At 43.5% G+C, this 17,688-nt stretch overlaps 1 protein-coding gene across 1 annotated transcript in view; it reads right to left on the reverse strand.

Moving 5' to 3' along the window:
• Positions 1 to 17,604, reverse strand: part of LOC720095 (golgin subfamily A member 8F-like) — a 32,296-nt gene extending 14,692 nt beyond the window's left edge. Inside the window, exons 1-2 of the mRNA XM_077939059.1 lie at positions 17,466 to 17,604; positions 11,157 to 11,228 (exon numbers count right to left, since the gene is read on the reverse strand). The gene's annotated coding sequence lies outside the window, so the exon portion shown is untranslated. The remainder of the gene's footprint in view (positions 1 to 11,156; positions 11,229 to 17,465) is intronic.
• Between the last annotated feature and the right edge of the window lie 84 nt (positions 17,605 to 17,688).

Consider the following 17,688-nt stretch of genomic DNA (forward strand, 5'->3'; position numbering starts at 1 on the left):
ATATGTGTTCCAAATTCCTACTGCTCTTTGTCTCCAAGGGGTTCCTGCTGAATATTGAGACAGTTGAAGATTACTAGGGGAAAAAATTCTTAATAATTGAAGTAAGGGTCATCTAAAGATAATACGCCACATATACAGACACAGTCATATTTTCAACTTTAAAAAAGTTCAGTTGTCAAAATTATACAGCAAACCCTATCCTAAGCTTAGCCTCTTCAGGCATTTGATTTATAATCACTGTAAAGAAAAGCCGGTCACAAAATGCCACATTTTGTATGATTCTATTTATATGAAATGTCCAGGAGAGGCAAATCTACAGATAGAAATTAGATCAGAGGTTGCCAGGATCAACGGTGGGGGAGACGGGTACAGGAAGTGACTGCTAATGGGCACGCGGTTTCTTTTTGGGGAGATGAAAACGTTCTGAAATTAGGGAGTGGTAATGGTTGCGTAACTCTGAATACACTAAAAACCACTGAACCGTACACTTGAAAGGTGAGGCTTATCATACAAAAACTATATCACAATAAAGCTGTTAGTTTAAAAAATGTTTGGCTATGTCAAGAAACAAAGAAATAGGGTCATAGCTAGAAGATGTGGGATATAAAATACATGGAACAAAACTGCTCAATAATCTAACTAGAATCACACAGTGCTTAAGCTTTACCCTGACTGAAATCATGAGATTTGTGTTTTATTGGTATTTCACATTTTTTACTTCTTCTAAGTCAGCCAAAAATTCCTCCTCCTCACTTAATAGTGGACTACAAAGACCAAGCCATTTTGATTCTGCCGCCAATGAGTTTACACATTTCATTCCTCCTGCCATTCCCATGACTACCAAACCAATGTAGGTTCTCCTCACTTCACTCTAAGACAATAGCGTGGCCCTCAACTACTGTCAGGTGCAGTGGCTCACATCTGTAGTCCCAGCATTTTGGGAGGCCAAGGCAAGTGGATCACTTGAGGCCAGGCGTTCAAGACCAGCCTGGTCAACATAGTGAAACCCTGTCTCCACTCCTACCTAGGTGACAGAGCGAGACTCCGTCTCAAGAAAACAACAACAACAACAACAACAACAAACCCCAAAACAAACCACACACACAAAGAATGAGGAGGAAGTTTGTTTAAAACAAGAAAATCGAAATTTAAGAACATGGACTTTCAATTAAAGAAAAAAAAAGATGGACTTTCAAGACAAAAAGACAGGGATAAACTTAATATTGCCAAAAAAAAGATCAGCGACATCAACACGACCCTGGGGGCCCGTGGACAACTCCTGGCTGCAGGTGCAGAGCGTCCTGGCTGGACGCAGGTACCAGGGCTGCCCCCGTGGCCCGAAAGCACCCTGGCCTCCATGGCTGAGCTTGGGGGCTCTTGGAACAGGCTCTGTGCCCAAGCTGGCAGACGTGGGTGCTCTCTGGAATCGTCAGAGAGCTCGTGGTTTATGGTGTAAGGACTGAGAGCTGGGAGGGGGTTGTGTGTGGGGCTGCACTCTGAGGACGCCAGAGGCCTAGGAATGTCATCCTGGGCACGCCGTACCTGTTGTGCAGTCCGAGTCATGCTGCCAGGGCAGAGTATCCGCCTCCCAGCCTGGGAGTGCTGAGAGCCAAATCCACTGCAGAGGAGGGGTGAGAGTCAGGGTCCCACCTCCTCTATCTGTCGGCAATCCGGTAGTGATCCAGGATAAAACTTCAAGAGTCCCATACACATGGTCAACCCACAACACACCTCACAGGCCAGGCGGGAACACACGGCCCCTTCCCTCCCTCCCAGGTCCCATCATAGCTGCCAGCATGTGACTGAAGGCAGGGTCCCTGGCCCCCGCTGAAGCACTATCGCAGGTCAGCAGGCTCACACACTTTGGCCTGTTGCTCCTAGAGGTCGCCTCTGCTATTCAGACAAGGGGACCACAGTGCCTGGTGTGCCGGCTGAGCTCTGCCCAGCAAGCCCACCCACCTCCCCTGCCATGGACTCTCCCTCTTCTGCTTTTCCCAACAGGAAGGGCCCAGCCTCACTTACGCGACCTGCAACCCCCAACAAGCTGAGGCTCCCCTCTTAGACTTATAAGTCTATAGCCAGTGGAATCTGGCTGCCTACCCTCCCTGCCTCCCCCAGGGTCCCTTCAGAGGATCCTGGGCGTTCTGACCACCCAGAGGGTTCTCCGGCGATCACTCCAGCCATCCATCCCTTTTAGCTTCATCATCCTGGTTCAAGCAGTGTTCCTTCTCTATCAGACCTGGTAGCTGTTGCGTTGGGCTCCCCAAGGCGAGAGGTGGCCCCGGACCAGTGGGTTGGAAGACAGGGTGACCAGAGAAGAGGGAAGCCTGAGGGGGGCGAGCATTGGTCTTAACAGAGGGTGCACTGCCTGGGTGCCGTGGACGAGGCCAGCGTGCATGGGGTTGGGAGGGTGGCCACAGCCCCCAGGCACTACCTGTGAAGCTCTGGCTCCTTCCTCCATCTTCCTCCCCTTTCCCTTCCAGCCCCTCTTTTCCAGGAAGCTTGACACGCCCACACCTGTGCCCTCCCCTCCCTGGCCCTCCCACAGCTGCTGTGGCACACCTGTGCTCTGCACTTGCCTCACCAGCTCTCTGCTCACTTTTCTCTCTCCTGTTTTCTCTCTGCTTTCTCTCCAACCGCCAGCCGATCAGGTGTGGCAAGTCCATCCCGTCCTGAGAGCCCCAGGCCCTCCTTCGACCTCTAAATAGATCCCCCCTCTTCTCGGAGATCTTCCTTTCCAAGCCTGCCTGGGCGGCTGTTCTGTGACTTGACAGTGGCTCCCTCGGCCCCAAAGCCAGCCCCCTTCATCTGTGACTTGGTCTGCTGTAGTGGTGAGCTGACACCTCCAGGTGTGACTGTGGCTGAAAACGTGTGCCCCCCTCGGTGGTATGCCCCTTCCCTGTTCTATAAATATCTATAAATACATATATGTACATATATACACATACATATATACACAAAAATGAGGTGGGCACGGTACGCACTTGTACTCCCAGCTACTTGGGAGGCTGAAGTGGAAGGATGGCTTCAGCCCGCGAGGCTGAGGTTGCAGTGGGCCGAGATTGCATCACTGCACTCCAACCTGGGTGACAGAGCAAGACCCTGCCCCACCCCCCACCAAAAAAAAAAAAGCTAAGCTTTGAAGCTTTGAAAGACATACATCATTGCTTCCACTGAGTTCCACTGGTCAAATCAAGTCATGGGGTCAGCCTGGATTCCAGGAGACGAAAAGCAAAGCCCACCTCTTCATGAGAAGAGTGGTAAAGCCATGCCTCAAAAAGTCACCCAGGATGGAAACAATCTGTGCCTCTATTTGAATTTTTTGGGGATGAGTGTAAATGTGATCAAGCCTCTAGATCTCACTAGTGTATCAATTAGTTCTTTCCCCTGTTGGATGATTTTAGATGTTAGAAATGTCTTCATTATTTTGAGGTAAAATCTGTCTCTCTTAAACTCACATCCATTTTCCGTCACCGATCCTTTAACACAGCACAGCATAAGTCAGTACTTACACTTTTCTATACCAAAAGGCTGAAATACCCATATGTCTTCTCTTCTAGTCTTCAGGCCTATACCTCCAAGAGTTAACAAAGGTTTCCAAGACCCTGCACCACTTCGGTAGTGCTTCTCTCTTAGTGAACTCAGTGTGTCAATATATCTCTCATAAATATGGACTCCAGAACTAAATAAAAAGACCCCAGATGTTGCCTGATTAGTGCAGAAAAGAATGGGATTATTATTGCCTATAATTTGGAAATGTCCATCAAGTGAAATGGTCTAAGGCTGTGTGTTAAGTTTTTGGCAGCTGCATCAGGCTATTGGTTCAACATTTAGTATGTAATAAAGAAGCCAAGTTTTGCTTTATAATAGCCTGATATAAATACATATTTTTGCTAAGCAATTTACCATAAATATCTCTTCTTTGTAGAATATTATACAGGAAGACTTATTTTAAAAGCATTTTCTAACTTTTTTGGTCAGGACTTCAAGTATGCAACATGACATGCATAAATAGGCTGACCAAGCTTTTAATTCAACAGAAATCCAACAAACATGGAGCTTTATTGCCAAATATGTATTTCCTGAAATTGTGAAAATAAAAAACTTAAGACCTGGAAGAAAAGGATCATCAAGTAAAACACCATTGTTAGACTGATGGTGAAACCGAGGCTCAGAGATGTTAAGTGACTATCCCAGTGTCACACAGCCAAAGGGAACTGGCCTGATGTTGAAACTGGGCCTGAAGACCTGCCGCAAGCATATTGTAAATGACACCATGCTGACGGCATTGTTATTCTCCACCTGTGTACTCCATGTTTCTCCCAGGATCCCAAGTTCTCTCTAGTATCTAAGACTGGAAAGGAAAAGCTCTCCCACATTCCCAGTCTGACCCCGACTCTCTTTGACGTTGGCAAAATGACCACACCAAAAAGATTCCACCTTTTGGATTCCCCTTTAATAAACATAACCAATTGTTTATTTTTCTTTTTTAAATGTATGAAGTGGAGATAGTTTACATAGCATAAAGTCACCCCTAAAAATCTGTGAGAATAATAAATGGAAGGAAATGGAGAAAGGGTAGTACCCTATTTTGTGGGGAAAGCTAGATTTTTTTTTTTTTGAGACGGAGTCTGGCTCTGTCGCCCAGGCTGGGGTGCAGTGGCTGGATCTCAGCTCACTGCAAGCTCCGCCTCCCGGGTTTGCGCCATTCTTCTGCCTCAGCCTCCCGAGTAGCTGGGACTACAGGCGCCCGCCACCTCACCCGGCTATTTTTTTGTATTTTTTAGTAGAGACGGGGTTTCACCGTGTTAGCCAGGATGGTCTCGATCTCCTGACCTCGTGATCCGCCCGTCTCGGCCTCCCAAAGTGCTGGGATTACAGGCTTGAGCCACCGCGCCCGGCCAGCTAGATTATTTTTTAAATATTCAGGATGTTGGGGGTGCCTAGTGAAATGTGGAAGTGCCAGAGTAAAACATTACATCCTTTCTGGGGGAATATAATGATGAATAAAGAGAAGATATATGCCTGTACTTACAATGAAATATTTAAAGAAATGTATCAGAAAGTGGCATCTAACATGTATGCAAAGGGATGGAGACAGAGGCACAGTATTAAAGTTCAATGAAGTTGTTTTTCTTGTTATAACTAGATTCTTTAAACAGACTCTATCCTGGTGATTCCACTTCAAGCCTTCCCACACCAATGGTCAGCATACCACCGTCAGATTTGCCTTTCCGCAGTACCACTTTACCTGGTCACTCTCCTGCTCAAAGGCTGAAAATGGTCTATGACAAATCTTTGCAAAGCCACATTTCTCATTCAAGGGTCTGCCTATTTGGAGCCCAATTTACTCCTTCCCCTTCAATACTCTATTTCCTGGCAGAGGGTTGCTTACTGTCTCCTATATGTCAGTCTTAATCCTCCTTGACCCAGCACGTGTTACTACTGTCTCCACGAGACTTTCTTGACAAATCTAGCCCAGGCCAGTCTCGTGCTTCTTAAATCTGAACTCACAGTGCATTCTATCCAGAACAATAGTTCATTGTTCTTTAATTCGTGCATGTATGCTAGATTGATCTTCCCACCTGGGTTGTATAGGGTCTTAGGCTTATGACTCTGGACTGCCTGCACTATCATAATATCCAAATGTGCTGATAGAAGTCTAAAGGGAGTATTGACAAGCCAAAGGGAAATAGCAAAGATGCAGTAAAGTAATTAAATGGAGGCTAGACTGAGAAGAGACTGTAATCTGGCATTTGAACAAACAAAACAAGAGGCTTCTTTTTGAGACTGCAATATGAAGCAGAAATAGAATACTCCAAGAGCTTATTGTTTCATGCTTGTTTCCAGGGTTTTGGGGGAAAGAGCATTTCTCGTGAGCCCTTAGAGAATGTGAATTGGGCCCATTCTGGATTCCAGTAATCACCACTATCTGAGTCAACCGTTGACCATGTGATGTCCATGTTTTCATTTGTTGTAGATCAATTGTCTACTACTTTTTTAGTGTCCACTTGGACTCTGAAATGTGTTCTGTGTATATGACAAATTATATGGTCATCCTTCATAGGTAAGTCGGGGTAACCTCTCTACAGGAAACACCTTTCAGCTAGGAACAGAAAACCAAGCAACGGTTTCCCAGGATGATGTGCTGAAGGAGACAGCCAAGTCTCAGTGGTCCTATAGTAAGCTCATGCCAAAAAACAAGCAAGCAAGCAAACAAATCAAAGGCAAGATTTAGTGCATTATTACAGGCATGTGTCACATACAAACACACATACAATCAGCCTAGGAATCCTCCGCCATCCCCAAGTCTAAGTGCATGAAATTGCCTCCATGCCTAGCCTCTTCCTCCAGATTCTCTCAAAAGGTTTTCAACGGTTTTTAGCTCTTGTGATTTCTCCCATTCAGATTGCTTCCTCCAGGAATTTTCTTTTATTTGGTGCCATCTGCATAGACACATGTGGGCCCAGGATGGGGGCCTTATGGTGCAATGGACCCACTCCCCCAACGTTTCCTGCCTCTGCACAGAAGGGAGAAGGATATTTCCTCTTCTCCCCAATAAACTTGCTGACATTCAGGACTGGGTGCAAAATGAAATTTTGAAAGAGCATCTGTAATGAGGAAGATGGTCAGAAAGGAACAGTAGCTCAAGGAAAAATAAAATCTTTATATGAAATAACAGGAATCTAGGGAAGTAGCCTCTCGAATGCTATTTTTATTTTCAGCATTTCAGGGCAACAGATTGAGTTAGTGATGTTTTCCTATAGCTCTGAGGCAACTCAGAAATGGCAGGGTTCAGACCAGCAGAGATGCACTTCCTGCAGATTTGAAAGGGGTGAGGAGCCAAGTCCGGTGGTGTGCTGCGTCCCCAAGCTACAGATCCAGAGGAAAGTAGTACTGTATTAAGGAATTTCACATTCCACCCTAGGCGCCTGGCAGTTTGCACAGATCCTCTCTTATCAATTTCACCACTTTGAATCAGCTGCTCCATTTCCATGGCTAACAGGCTTTTGTATTGAAGTAACCCCAGAGGTTCGATGATGGAAAATTAGCCATATCAGAATAGGGGACCATTTAAGAATCCTGAATTCCATTTCACCCCTGATGTTTATGTTTTCCATGGGAGAGATAAAAGTGTGTAGGTTCAAAAACAGGAAATTGCTGAAACCCAACTGGAACAGTTTGAGATGTTTCCTGCTGTTAAAGAACTGTTAAAGACCAAGGAATTAGCTCAAACTGAGGTCCGTTTTTTGGATGACTGGTGATTGTTATTTGGAGGTTTTATGTCAACCTATTAAAATCAATGAAGATTGGTAGAGACACTTTGACGTTCCAGCTCTTCTTTCTCCTTTAGTTACATTTTCTCAACATACACCTTTTGCAGAATTATTTATCGACATTGTTTGAACTCTTCAAAACCCTGACACATGGATGCTTCCCCAGCCTCAGCATGTGCGTGTGTGTGTGGATGCTTTCACGGACACACTTCAGACAACCCTCTGTCTATACCCTTTCCAGATAATTGTCTACCTTGCAGTCATAGTCTTTAGATTGTAAACTCCCAGAGAGATACTTCTATGTCTGTTAATGTTGAACTCTTTTACGTGGTACTTAAAGCATGATAATAGAAATGGGGAAGGGTAGAGTACCTTTCCTGAAAAAGGAAATAGATTTCTTGGTTATTCATATCATATTATAATTCATATTGTCATATTTTGTTACTGTATTTATATATGTTATTTGTACTATAATCCTTTTTAACAAAGGAAAACATTCAAAAAGATTAGATAAAAACATTCATCCTGATGGCTGGGCATGGTGGCTCACGCCTGTAATCCCGGCACTTTGGGAGACGGAGGCGGGCAGATGACGAGGTCAGGAGATCGACACCATCCTGGCTAACACGGTGAAGTCCCATCTCTACTCAAAAAAAAAAAAAAAAAAAAAAAAAAGCAAATTAGCCGGGCGTGGTGGCGGGCGCCTATAGTCCCAGCTACTCAGGAGGCTGAGGCAGGAGAATGGCATGAACCCAGGAGGCGGAGCTTGCAGTGAGCCGAGATCATCACTGCACTCCAGCCTGGGCGACAGAGCGAGACTCCATCTCAAAAAAAAAAAAAAAAAAAAAGAATGCATGGAGATAGTTTATTATTTTCGCCCCCTGGAACTTATGATCAAAAGTCAGCCCGGGCGCGGTGGCTCAAGCCTGTAATCCCAGCACTTTGGGAGGCCGAGACGGGCGGATCACGAGGTCAGGAGATCAAGACCATCCTGGCTAACACGGTGAAACCCCGTCTCTACTAAAAAATACAAAAAAACTAGCCGGGCGAGGTGGCAGGCGCCTGTAGTCCCAGCTACTCGGGAGGCTGAGGCAGGAGAATGGCGTAAACTTGGGCGGCGGAGCTTGCAGTGAGCTGAGATCCGGCCACTGCACTCCAGCTTGGGCGACAGAGCGAGACTCCGTCTCAAAAAAAAAAAAAAAAAAAAAAAAAGTCAATACCTTTGTGACCTACAGGTCTGTTTATTTGCCCTCCATTATAGACTGAGCTGTTAATAACATTAAATTAGCTCACATGGATTCACTGGCTAATAAAGAAGAATAGATTTGAGGGCATTGCTGCCCTGTTTATGCCAAAAATTTCCCTAAACTGAAAGTTGTTTTGTGTTCTTTCACTCCCCTCTGCTGGTAAATTTTAACATAGTTCTTAATTTTTTTAAGTCAAATTGATAGAAACATCAATTGTGGTTTTTTTTTTTTTTTTTTTTTTTTTGAGACGGAGTCTCGCTCTGTCGCCCAGGCTGGAGTGCAGTGGCGCAATCTCGGCTCACTGCAAGCTCCGCCTCCCGGGTTCACGCCATTCTCCTGCCTCAGCCTCCTGAGTAGCTGGGACTACAGGCGCCCGCCCCTGCGCCCGGCTAATTTTTTCTATTTTTAGTAGAGACGGGGTTTCACCATGGTCTCGATCTCCTGACCTTGTGATCCGCCCACCTCGGCCTCCCAAAGTGCTGGGATTACAGGCGTGAGCCACCACGCCCGGCCCAATTGTGTTTTTAAAACTGTAAGAAAAAATAATGTTGAACATCACAAAAATGTACTCAATCCTTCCCAAAACCCATTTCTTTCCATTTGAAATTTTCAACATTATTTTTTAGAACAGGTCGTTGATCTGAAAAATTTGTTTCTAGTGTCCAGATATGTTTTTGGTAGGGTCCTTCCCCTCCCCCCTTATACTTGATACACAGTCAAGATAAGGAAGCCAGGTGGAAAAGGAGGTGTATTTTGGCAAAAAGAAAAACAAACAAACAACAACAACAACAAAACATTGAATTAATTTACAAATTGAAATAGTACCTCACCATATGTTGTTTGTATTAAGATATTTACATTAGAAAACATTCTCACATGTGTCATTTATTTCACACAATGGTACCGCAAGATAAGTATGCACATTCCAAAATCTAGAGCTTTATTGTTCTATTTTTTTATTTTTTATTTATTTATTTATTTATTTTTGAGATGGAGTCTCCCTCTGTCGCCCAGGCTGGAGTGCAGTGGCGCCATCTCCGCTCACTGCGAGCTCCTCCTCCCGGGTTCACACCATTCTCCCACCTCAGCCTCCCGAGTAGCTGGACTATAGGTGCCCACCACCACGCCCAGCTAATTTTTTGTATTCTTCTAAAAAATAGAAAAAAATCACTAGGTTCAGCCCCAGGTAAAATTCTGAAATAGACTCAGATTTGTTGCCTCCAAATGTTCCCCTTTTTTTTTTTAACCATTTCTCCCTCTGAGCCCCTCTCTCTCTTCCTCAGGTAGCCCATGGTCTAATTCTATTAATTTCTCTCTTTAGAAAATAAAGTACATAAAACAGTTATTCACAATGGGTGTCTCATATCTCAGGGTAATTTGCATTTTAGAAGAAAGTAACTAAAGCCAAAGCAACCAGCCCCTAATAGGAAATTATGGAGATCACAGAGTGGGGCATTTTTAGATAAGATTTTCAGTTGCTCCTAAAATCGAAAGGTGTTGGCTCTCGAGACTTCTCCAAAGGTCACCAGTGTCCCCAGTGGGAAGGGTACATCATGCTTTTGAGCCCATCAGCATCATGGAGCCATAAATTATATGACCAATATTCTTGAGAAACCATCAGCATTACCTTAACCATCAGGCTGGTTTCAAATGCGTGAAGTCTCACCAGCTGGCTCAACTTTCACCCATCTCTTGTTTTTCCTTAAGTCTTCAGGAAGGGTTTCAAAGTGGTAACACCTCCCCATCTTATCAAGTTCCATTAAGACAGAATTCCATGAACACAGAAAGCAGTTCAATGAAATTAAGACTGCTGGCACGGGCCGAATGAATCTAACCGTATCTCAATTTTGGTGGTGAAAATACTTTGAGGTAGTTCATTTTTGTCATGTTCTATAAATTCTGATGAAAAGATGCATTAGGGGGCCAGGCACGGTGGCTCATGCCTGTAATCCCAGCACTTTGGGAGGCTGAGGCAGGCGGATCACAAGGTCAGGAGATTGAGACCATCCTGGCTAACACAGTGAAACCCCATCTCTACTAAAAATGCAAAAAATTAGCCGGGCACGGTGGCGGGCTCCTCTAGTCCCAGCTACTCAGGAGGCTGAGGCAGGAGAATGGCGTGAACCCGGGAGGCGGAGCTTGCAGTGAGCCAAGATTGTGCCACTGCACTCCAGCCTGGGTGACAGAGTGAGACTCAGTCTCAAAAAAATAAATAAATAAATAAATAAATAAGTTGACGCATTAGGAATGTAATGCCTCATACATTCTGTGGATTAAAATTATGTACTTTACTGTGATGACCTTTTCAATACTCTGTCATGTGTTTGACTGATCCTGGAGCTCTCTTGTGTTTACAGCATCATTGACCTCTACAAAATGCACGCAGGATAAATAGATAAACACACTAAACTCTGCAAGGGAAACATGCAGATGAGGGTCCCCATACCAGCCATGTCAATCTAGCAGGTAAATGAGGCCGTCGTCCTTTTCCCTGATATTAAGCATTTGGAGGTGAAGTTCAGCAGATAAGGCTTTTGCTGTCTGAGAAGCAAGAACAGTCACATTCAAAAGGTCCTAGAGAAGAGTTTTTGTGGCACTGTACATGATACACACAGTATAGGCTTTCTCCTACCTTTCAGCATTTCGCCAGCTGTCAACATTTCCTGAGGGCTGAGACCTCTGACTTTGTATCAGCTAAAAGTATCTGTAATAAAAATAGTTAACGTTTATTGAGGTGTTTGATACTGAGGTGTCTGAGAATAACATGATCTAAGTAAGAATATTATACGGTTCATGTGATTCACATAACAACTCTTTGACATAGATACCTTACTCATTTCCATTTTACAGCTGATGAATTTGGGGCTCAGACAAATTAGATAATTTTTCCACACTTAAGTGGTAGAACCAGAATTCAAACCCAGGTCATCTGACTTCATTCCCCATGGCGGCCATAAAAAAATGTACCAGTCAGATCTCCTGCTGCAAGGAGCATCGTTGACTGAAAGACCTAGCTGCTCGTCTCGGGATCCATCACTGCCTTTGCACTCTGGGCTGTCCCCAGTCAATGACTGAGGGTTACTAGTGCTGGTCCATTCCTGTGGGATGCAGAACTCTAACGTGGGACTTCGGTGGGGAATTCCCTATCAACTTGTCCAAAATGTCTTAGAAGGATGCTGTAGTTTGAGGTTCAATCCTCCTTCCTTCCCTTCTCTTTTCAGAGATGTCTGAGCTACATCTGATCAAGTCAGAGTTGACTGTTCACAAGTCCTAGCCTATCATTTTGGATGCCAGAACAGCCTACAAGGCAACCTCAAGAGTAAGAGAAACCCCTGTTACCTGAGGAGACTAGGATACCGAAAATTATCTAGTCAGATAATGAAGTTTCTCTTCTGGATGCTTTCTACTTTTTGTTTGTTTAATTTGCATATCATAAAGCACAACAAAACATTGCTTGCTTTCTCTTGAACTTAGGCCATTATCTTTTGAGCCTATATCAGGGCTTCTTAAATCTTGATGTACAAATTTTTTTTTGAGAATCATAAAAATGCAGATTCTGATTCAGTAGGTCTAGGGTGGGGCCTGAGTTACTTTTTTTCATGCACCACATAGCAATGTTTTGGTCAACAATGGACCATATAAATACATCCCTGTCTTCCACCTCCACATTCTGTCCCACTGGAAGGTCTTCAGGCGCAGTAACACACAAGGAGCTATCATCTCCTATGATAACAATGCCTTCTTCTGGAATACCTCCCCCCAGACCACCACAAATACGTGAGGATTGCACTGTGCTATAGTGATGCTACTACGGCAACATCATCACTAGGCAATAGGAATATTCCAACTCCATTATAATCTTATGGGACCAGCGGATATGGATGATCCTGACCCTGCCTAGGCCCACGTTAATGTGTGAGTTGGTATCTTCATTTTGGTTTTGTTTTTGAGACAGGGTCTCATTCTATCGCCCAGGCTGGAGTGCAGTGGTGCAATCTCAGCTCACTGCAACCTGTGCCTCCCAGGTTCAAGCAATCCTTCCACCTCAGCCTTCCAAGTAGCTGAGACTACAGGTGCGTGTCACTACGCCTGGCTATTTTTCATGTTTTTTTGTAAAGGCAGCGTTTCGTCATGTTGTCTAGGCTGGTCTCAAACGCCTGGACTCCAGCAGTCCACCTGCCTCGGCCTCCCAAAGTGCTGAGATTATAAGTGTGAGCCACCACACCCAGCCCTCTTAGTTTTTTGTTTGTTTGTTTTTGAGACGGAGTCTTGCTCTGTCATCCAGGCTGGAGTGCAGTGGCGCAATCTCGGCTCACTGCAAGCTCTGCCTCCCGGGTTCACACCATTCTCCTGCCTCAGCCTCTGGAGTAGCTGGGACTACAGGCGTCCGCCACCACGCCCGGCTAATTTTTTGTATTTTTAGAAGAGATGGTGTTTCACCATGTTAGCCAGGATGGTCTGCATCTCCTGACCTCGTGATCCGCCCGCCTTGGCCTCCCAAAGTGCTGGGATTACAGGCGTGAGCCACCGTGCCCGGCCTATGTCTTAGTTTTTAACAAAAAAGTTTAAAACATAAAAATAATAGAAAAAATCTTATAGAATATGGATAGAAAGAAAATATTTTTGTATAGCTGTACAATGTGTTTGTGTTTTGAGCTATTACTACAAGAGTCAAAAGTTAAAAAAATTTAAAAGTTGATGAAATTAAAAAGTTATAGTAAGCTAAGGTTAATTTATTACTGAAAGAAAAAATTTTAATAAACTTAGTGTAGCCTAAGTATACACTGTTTATAAAGTCCATAACAATGTACACTAAGGTCCTAGGCCTTCATATTCACTCACCACTCACTGACTCACCCAGAGTAACTTCCAGTCCTGCAAGCTCCGTCGTCTCAGCTGCTCCTTCAGGAAGCTCTAGAGCTGGGAGGTCCTTCAGTTGTCTTGATAAGGGGCCAGGCCTATGAAACCCCATATTAAGCAGGCATGGAATGTAGACTGCCCCAGGGAAGGCGTCACTTGGGGTGAGGCAGGTCCTTTCCATGGAGCAGCTCTCAGAGGGGGACTTAGCTGTGAGCCATGAGGAGCCAGCACTCCTGTCAGCGGGGCCAGTGAGCACTTCAGCCTGGAGGGGGATCTAGGTGAAGTACCAGTGTCTACTACTCTGGTGATAGCTCCAGTGACCTCAAGAAATCACTGTCCTGTTTTCCATCTTGGTCCACATTTAGGACAGAATATGATAGACATTTCTTCAAACATTTCTGTTTTAATAATAAATGGGACAACGTGTCTGTGGAACGTGCCAGGCCCTAGAGGCAAGTGATTCTAGGAACAGTCATTCTGGTTTTACAGAAAAAAACTCTGACCTAATTTGAAAGTTGCACAAATCATCTTATTTCAAGCAGGGATGCCGGTAAAAGGTTCAGGAAGGCCCTTTGGCAGATACTTCGTGTATTGATTTCACAGAAATGAAAGCTAGGTGAGCTAACATCTGAGGAAAAGGATGTGTGCCATCTAGTGGCACTAAAAGCGAAGCCTAATGCTTAAGGGAAGATTTCCCTTTTCATCCTCAGGGAACTCAGCGAGGTTTTCAGTAGTGTGTTCCTACTTTTAGAAGTAGGTGTGGGAGTTCACTAAGTGAAATAAAATTACAATGTCCACAGCTGGATAGCTGCGTGGGGTAACACATAAAATTGGATCCATTCTTTCTACACTGGATAAATTCCAAATTTAAGGACTGGGTGCGGTGGCTTACACCTGTAATTCCAGCACTTTGGGAGGCAGAGGCAGGCAGATCACCTAAGATCAGGAGTTCAAGACCAGCCTGGCTAATATGGTGAAACCTCATCTCTACTAAAAATACAAAAATTCGCCGGGTGTGGTGGCATGCACCTGTAGTCTCAGCTACTCAGGAGGCTGAGACAGGAGAATCATTTGAACCCTGGAGGCGAAGGTTGCAGTGAGCAGAGGTCTCATCGCTGCACTCCAGCCTCAGAGATCTAATATTAAAAAATGGAAAACATAGCAGTACTAGAAAATTAAGTACTAGAATTCACAAGAGTAAATACCTTTATAACTCAGGAGTGGGGAAAATACTCCTATGATCAGAATCCAGAAGCATTAGGGAGGAGATTAACTATAATTTAAACAAACAAAAAAGCAAGGCAAAAAGTCTAAAAAATATGTTCAACTTATATCATGAGGGGCTAATATATAAAAAAAGTCTCTAAAATATTTTTAAAGTCCATCCTGATAGAAAGTAAAGGATGGACAATTTAAATAAAAAGAAGTACAAATAGCCCTTAAACAGGTGAAAAGATTGATTGATTGATTGCACTTTGTTTTCCATTTTAGGAGTTGCTTTTACATTTTATTTTATTTATTATTATTATTATTATTATTTGAGATACAGTCTCACTCTGTTGCCCAGGTTGGAGTGCAGTGGTGCAATCTCGGCTCACTGCAAGCTCTGCCTCCCAGGTTCATGCCATTCTCCTGCCTCAGCCTCCCAAGTAGCTGGGACTACAGGCGCCCGCCACCATGCCCAGCTAATTTTTGTATTTTTAGTAGAGACGGGGTTTCACCTTGTTAGCTAGAATGGTCTCAATCTTCTGACCTTGTGATCTGCCCGCTTTGGCCTCCCAAAGTGCTGGGATTACAGGCATGAGCCACTGCGCCTGGCCTATTATTATTTTTTTAGATAGAGTCTCACTCTGTCTCCCAGGCTGAAGTGCAGTGGCCGGATCTTGGCCCACTGCAAACTCCACCTCCCAGGTTCAAGCGATTCTCCTGTCTCAGCCTCCCGAGTAGTTGGGATTAAAGGCATGCGTAACCACGCCTGGCTTATTTTTGTATTTTTAGTAGAGACAGGGTTTCACCATGTTGGCCAGGCTGGTCTCCTGACCTAAGTGAACCGCCCACCTCAGCCTCCCAAAATGCTGGCATTACAGGCGTGAGCCACCACCTTATTTTGGCCTTATTTTGTATTTTAAACATGTTACACATTTACAGGGTTCCAAGTGTATATATGAAACAAGATCTATTCAGAGAGGTCTAGCTTCCATTCCTATCTTCTCCCGCACCTGTTCTTGATCTCTCCTATTGTTTACCATGTTTATTAGATTTTGGTTTACCTTTCTATTGTTTATTTTTGAAAATATAAGTATTCGTTTGTATATGTATCTGTAACACCCTGTATACCAAAGGTAGCATACTATATACACTCTTTCGTGCCTTGCTTTTTCACTTCACATCATAGTCATATATCTTCCACATTCCTTAAGAGCTTCATAATACTTTGTTGTATGCATGCATCATTTGAAAAGATGTTCCACTTCCTTCACAAAAGATCAATACAAAACTATACTGAAGGCCGGGCACAGCGGCTCACACCTGTAAACCCAGCACTTTGTGATGCCGAGGCAAGTGGATCGCTTGAGGTCAGGACTCCGTCTCAAAAAAAACAAAACAAAAAAACAACTATACTTTGATTAACATTTCCTACATATCGATTTAGCAAACATCTAGGAGTTTGACAATTCATTCTATTGGAGAGGCTGCAGAGAAACAGCAAACGTTGCTGGAGTGAATACAAAATTGCACAACCCCTATGAAAGGGAATTTGGTAGTATTAAACAAAATAACATGTTCTTTTACCCTTTGACCTAACAATCCCATTTATAGAAATCTATGCTAAAGACCCACTAGCAAAAACATGTTATATATGCACAAGGAACCTTTTGTAATAGCAAAAGACTGGGAATAGTCCACGTATCCACTAATAAGAGCCTGGCTAAATAAACTACACTACACCCATATATAACCAAAAAGAATTATGTCCAGTTCATTTACAACATAGTATCTTGACTGTATATCCCCAGTTGGATACAGTTTTAGAAAAAAGGAAGCACGTGCAAAGTTAAACTTCATTATCTGTCTAACGTTAGCAATATCACTATTGTTATTCTGTTTTTAGTCATTCTTTATCCTATTACTGCTATTATTGTTATTGTTTTTATATACCTGTGAATATACGTAGATGAAGCAAATAAGCATTATGTTAATATTAAGAATCAATATTTTCATTGCCTTCATGTGTGTAGGAAAAAAAGAACCAATATTTTCATCTTAAGAGAAAGGAGACAAAAAGAGCTCAGCTTTAAAAAAGGATTACGACGTAGAAAAAGACACAACACTCAAGATTGTCATGGGTCTTTAAGAAACGGAAATTTGAGACGGCTAAAACACAGAAGAGTGTGGAGTTTGGGATAGAGATGAGGCTCAAGACAGCGTAAGCAATTTTTTAAAGTTATGTCTGAAGCAAGAAGAAAAGACAAGGAATAGGTTCAGTTTCATCTCTGATACACCGTTTCTTGTTAAAATTGATGTTTTTTTCTGCAGGCATTTGCTTCCTGAATGATGGTCCCACTCAGCCATCCACCTACACTTTCTACCAAGTCAATTTATACTGATTCTTCGGGTCAGTCCATCACTGGTACGTTTCCCCTCCCTGGTCAAGGATCTTTTATTATACCCTATCACAGAATCATATTCCTTTCCTTAGTGCACTTCTCTCAACTGATAAGTACCCCCATTAATGTAATTACTTGATAAATACATGCCTGCCTTTCCTCTTCCAGGGCCGAAATTGTACCTGGTTTTGCTCATCATTCTATAGTATATAGAAGGAATTCAATAAACAGTTGTTAAAGCAACATATTTAACTTCCATTTTGTTCCCATCTCTTCACTCAGAGACTTTTCTTTGGATTGGGAAGGGTAAAATACCCGAAGACTTGAACTCCAAAAGAAACAAAATGATTTTATGCAAACGTTTCTTCCTTAAAACTCATTAATTGGGCAAATATTCATTTAGTCCCTGGCACTATTTGGTAATGGGAATACAGAAGTGCATATGGCAGATAAAGTTCTGTTGCTGCCCTTACCGAGTTTAGTAGGGGTGAGATGTGGTGTTAGTAAATGCATACTACATTGTCTGTATTTAAATCGAGTCCAAATCTCCCGCTTTAAATCCCGCCTTGGGATGTTTCTTACATCCCAAGAAACAGAGTATTTTGATGGGATTGCTGATGTTTCAGAATGCAAAAGTAGCTCAGGGCGTTTGCAGTCGTGCAAGTCAACAAGATAACCGTCTGAACCGAAAGCTGG

Source organism: Macaca mulatta, chromosome 7 (genome assembly GCF_049350105.2).
Source record: "Macaca mulatta isolate MMU2019108-1 chromosome 7, T2T-MMU8v2.0, whole genome shotgun sequence".
NCBI lineage: Eukaryota > Metazoa > Chordata > Mammalia > Primates > Cercopithecidae > Macaca > Macaca mulatta.